Source organism: Microtus ochrogaster, chromosome 1 (genome assembly GCF_000317375.1).
Source record: "Microtus ochrogaster isolate Prairie Vole_2 chromosome 1, MicOch1.0, whole genome shotgun sequence".
In the NCBI taxonomy this organism is placed as follows: Eukaryota; Metazoa; Chordata; class Mammalia; order Rodentia; family Cricetidae; genus Microtus; species Microtus ochrogaster.
Window position 1 is genome coordinate 97,218,349 of NC_022009.1, and position 5,690 is coordinate 97,224,038.

The window sequence follows — 5,690 nt, forward strand, 5'->3', positions numbered from 1 at the left end:
TCTAAGTTCACTTTACACATACTGAATTCCACACCACTTTGTTGCTGCCATAACAAATTTCAATTTCTTTTTTTCTTAACAGCATCCTCCTCAGAGCTAACAATGTTTCCTACTCCATCACTAAATTTTATTGTCAGGAGATTCTGCTGTAGAAATCCAATTGTCTGTAAATCTGAGCACTGGTAGAGCTGCTAAAATCACCATGAGTCTTATTTAACTGTCTGGCACATAAATCAGGTAAATTTTATTTGATTTCAGTGGGATGTTTTTCTAGCCCTTAGTACTCTAACACATAGTGATATTAACTAACTGCACACTCAAAAGCAGATGATTGCTTTAGAAAAGAACAATTCATCTGCCAAGCACAGCCTATCTCTCTAAGAGTCAATCATGAAGAAACATGTTTGGCGTCATGTCTTCCAGGGTCAGTGGTAGAAAAGGAGCCTGGAGAGGCAAAACTTTGCAGTGTTGTCATTAATTCATTCCAAGACTCGTCAAGAGTCTCTAAAGCCAGATGTATTAGTTTGCTGCTTCACTTAACAGCATAGAATTTCTTTCAGACTTACCTATAAAAATTTTTGAAGAAGTTTTTGCTTTGCATATATGCTTTTGCACACATAATTTTATTGCTGTTGTATGTTTGTTTATTGGAGGGAGGGTGTTGAAACATGGTCCAAGAATGCAACCTCTGGAGGAGAATTCTGCCTGATTGTGAGAAAAGCCCAAGACAAGAGTCATGTGACCTCTGTTTTTTTTCCCCCCCCCAAATACAGAATTGTTCCTGGAATGTGTTTTTGTGCTCCTCCCAGGTGTAGCAGATAGGAGTGAGCTACCTTCAGCTGTTGTTATTCATATGCCTTTTAAGAAAAACATGTTTTTTGCCACATGTGAGTTGTCTTTCTGACTGAATACCTTGCTCATGTGAATTTTTGTAGTGCTCAGAGTATAGATTTTCTGATGTGCTGAATAAAGTTGGCTATTGCATTGTATATCTCCTTTTTAGGGCCCTGCTCTGCTAGGCTCACACTGCCAACTAGATCTGTAAAAAGTGGTTTCTGAAGAGAGAGCTGAAGTCAGCAATGAGATAAGAAGAGATCTCTTCACCAGAAGATGGTGAATGAGAATCATGGACCAGAAACCAAGGAAGGCTTTGCCTTATGTTGGGTTTTCTTTTTTGTTTAAAGAAAGTATGAACACAAGTACAATCCCTGTTTTCTAGAAGAAGGCATTTCAGACGAGGACACGGGATAGAGTCCAAAAGAACATCGAAGAGGCAAGAGTGACAAGAGGAAAAGTTCTCTGTTCTATTTTGGGTCACTTGGACATTGATTTGAATTGTTATTAAAATCCTTATGGATGGAGGTGGGTGGTCCTTGGTCCCACAGGGCAGGAAACCCTGATTGCTCTTTGGGCTGACGAGGGAGGGGGACTTGATTGGAAGAGGAGGAGGGAAATGGGAGGCAGTGGCGGGGAGGAGGCAGAAATCTTTAATAAATAAGAAAGAAAGAAAGAAAGAAAGAAAGAAAGAAAGAAAGAAAGAAAGAAAGAAAGAAAGAAAGCAAATAAAATAAAATACTTAAGGAATATAAGACAAATATTAATCGTGACAGATATGGCTAATTCCTTGGATGAATATAAACTGGATGGTCAAATTTTAAAACTGACAAGAGAGGCGAAGAAGCAGGTTTAGGTGCCTCCCTCAGCTTTTTCCCTGGATCCTCCTTTAGCTATGTATCCTCCATTGCCTGAACATGAACCTGAAGCACGGGGTGAGCAATTTGATAATCAATCTAATTATTAAATTCTCTCCAGTGTTTGGTGAGGATTTAGGAGAGCTGCGATAAAGCTAAGTTTACAACCAAGACAAATTAGCCCATGGCAGTGAAACAGAATTCATTTAACAGTTCCGCCCCCGCATCATGAGCTACACTTTTCAGAGCACTAATCTATTTAAAATTCTAGAAGGAAAAGACAGATTTGGGCAGTTCTTGCAAGGCCAAAACAAACAAACAAACAAACAAACAAACAACCCAGCTATTTGAAGCCAGATATTTGTATTGAGTGAATCCATCCTTGCCTTCAAAGTTATTTTCTTTCCCACTAAATTGTCTCCAACAGGTATCATAGCACAAGAAGATAAACCTTTGGAATGGATTTATTTGCTTCATAGGGGTCATAAAATATTAATTGCTTACTTTACTCTTTTTGCTCAATTAGTAAATCAGGGGAGGACATGATGTCAACAGGTGTATGGATTTTCAAATTTCAATTATAGATTGTCATGGAAGTATAGAAATAATTATCCTACTGGTAAATTATGGACTGAATTTGTGATTACAAAAATTATCCAACCTTTCCCCATCCCACAGGCAGAGGCATTTTATTGATGGCTCATCTAATGATATAAGAGGGATTCATGGACCAGATATTCATTCAGCCATTAATATTTCTTTCCTCAGCCTAACATGTAGAACTGGTTGTTTTGATTCATTTATCAACAGTTATATGTGTGGAATGTTATTAGTGTTACTTTCATTTTAAATTTCTAAAATCTGATAATCAGAATAATTTTTTCCACAATAATTGGTACAGGTCATGTAATTATATGATAATTTGAATACTTTTTTGCAAGTGAGTGTGTGTTTGTTTACAAATTCTAAACACATGTATATTATTCAAGACTGTGAATAATAAATGCTTATAAGCACCTGGCTAGTATAATTATAAGTATGACAAACATGGATGACTATTGACCTATAATTCTTAATAGCTATATAGCTAAAGACTAAGGCTTCATATTAAAATATTTAACAATCTTTAAACAAATGTGCAACAAATAAGGACAATGACCTCAAAATGTAAACAATATATATGTATCTTGATCAAGGTAGAAATATATAGTGTAATATAATAAATGTATCCAAAAATTGTATCAATATACAAAATATCTTAAGCAGAGGTAGAAACTTGCATACATACTATATGACAAAATAACTTTGCATAGGTGCACAAATACGGTAAACAGAAATAGGAACATATTCAATATAACGAATATAATTTAAATTTGTATTAATATACAAGAATCTATACCAATGTAAATTGCCTATAAATAATAGCTCACATGTAATAATCTAATCTACCTATTATCCTCTCCAGTACAATCCTCCATTTTTTATCAAAAGAGATCCCTGAGCTTACTTTATTTCCACCTCCAGCCCTATTCCACTCACAACCATCCTCTAATAATGTCTATAGCTCTGAGAATAAACTTTGTTGGGAGAGGGGACATCATTTTCTAGAATTATTTCTAGCTCCCATGGGGGCAATGCTATTTCCATGAGATCCTGTTAAAACTAAAATGATGTTATGTCTCAAGATTACTGTCTGATATAATTGCAGATAGTCTCTGAGTAGTCAGTTGGGTGGGTCTTCCTGAAATTCTCATTTGAAGTTCTGGCCAGAACAATGTAAGAAGGTGAACCATCTCAGCTAGACAAATTGGAATCATCTTGAGCAGTTTGTAATCCAAACCCGATCTTAAAGTGGTGCTATCAGCATAATGATATCATATCAACCAGGTGGAATAGTTGTAAGGCCCCATCTTCTTCCTAGAAACTTCAAAGATTACTGCAAAAAAATTATTGTTCATTGACAATGCAGAAACCCACAGCCAAACCCTAGGCAGAGCCAGGGGAACCTGGCAGAAGAGAAAGGGAGGATCTAGAAGCCAGAGGTGTAGAGAACACCGGGAGAAGATAGACCACAGAATCAACTAAGCAATGCTCATACAGGATCATAGAGACTGAAGAAATCACCATGGATCCTGTATGTATTTAAAATCGGTCCTCTGCATATACGCTATGGTTGTGTTGCTGGGTGGTTTTGTAAGATTCCTAGCAGTGGTAATAGGGGTGTCTCTGACTCTTTTGCTTGGTCTTAAGACCTTTTCCTCTTATTTTCCTCCTAGTAGGTTGCCTTGTCCAGCCTTGATATGAGGGTATGCACTGAATCTTATTGAAACTTGTTATGATGTGATCAGTTGATATCCCTGGAGGTCTTTTCTTTTCTAAGTGGAGGACTTAGTGGATGGGAAGGATCTTTGAGTAATGAAGGGAGGGAAAAGTGAAGTTGGGATGTACTATATGAGAGAAGAATAAATAAATATGAATTATGAGCTCGATTAAAAATTTATTAATATTTTTTCTTACATATCATGTATTTCCTTAAGGTATACAATATTCAATTTGACATAGTTTTGTTAAGTGTAAAGGTTTGTAGAAAATATTTTCTGTAATTGCTTTTTGAGACTCATCATTGCACTGCATGGCTAGTTGTTCTGCCTGTCCCTTTCTGAATGAAGACAGAGGAGGAATGGAAGGCGGAAAGGGTAGGGGGGTGAGGGGTAAAGAGTGAGGGGAAGCAGGAGGAGAAGAGGGAGGGGAAACTGTGGTCAGTATGTAAAATAAATAAGAAGTTATCTAAGTAAAATAAAAAAATATCATGAACTGGTTTAACAATTCCTCGATACTCTTCATATGTATCATTTCCTAAGGTATACATTATTCAGTTTTATATAGTTTTGATAAATGTAAGGGATTTGGGGATATTTTTGAGCAAATTGCTTTTTTACACTTAATCATTGTGCCATTTGGCAACTTATTCAGGTGACATAGGTACCATTTATTTCTTGGTAATGAGTTTGTGTTTCATGATTGGCTTCCAATATTCACCTTTCCATGTATTCACACTCTTGCTAAAGGAACATATGCCCTCTTATCACATAAGTTTAGGCTAGATCATTGGGCTCCTGCTTGACCTTGAGTTGAACAAACCCTAAAGATGTGGCCTTGGCTTTGTAGAAGGGTTGGAGAATTAGGTAAATGGTGATTGGTGTTAGATAATGATGAGATAATGATGAGATACAGCAACATTTTTCATGGGAAAGAAGCACATTCCTGGGCAAGGTGATTCCAGGCCAACTTGACAGTAGCTAGAGTTACCTGTGTCAATCAATAAAGCACAAGAGAATAATAAAAAATACATATTTATACATCTATATATTCATACAACATAAAAATGCATACTCACATATACATACATAGACACACATACATGTATTGATTTATACACACCCAAACACATATACATTTACACACTCATGTACATATACTTGCACATACACATAGGTGTATATGCATGCGCAGATACATTTAAACACACACACACACATGAACACATCACAATTCAAAATTTTCTTCCACTTACACAGTGTAGAGAACCATCATGAAAAACACATAATTACAGAGCATCGATACTGAATCCAAAACATTGTATGTCACATAATCTTATTTCAAATACCTAAATATTAAAGATAAAGGAATGAAATTGGTTATGAACTCAGGGTTTCTTCTACAAGATTTTCTTCTAACTTTAATAACTTCTGTTCAGTTAGATATCAAGAATTAGTAACATGCATTAAAAATTTAATCAATCAGTGAAGTCAAAATGCTTTCTTTCTTTTCAACAAGTCTTCTGTCCTCTTTAGCCTTTAGCACGAGACCTCGAGCAGCTGGTCTGGTAGCTGCATTTCAGTGATCAAGAGTGGAGAAAGAGAGAGAAAGAGAGAGGTGTTCTGTTTATGCATACTCCTGCTCTGACATCTTGGTTAAGGGAGAAGAGGAAGCCTGTTC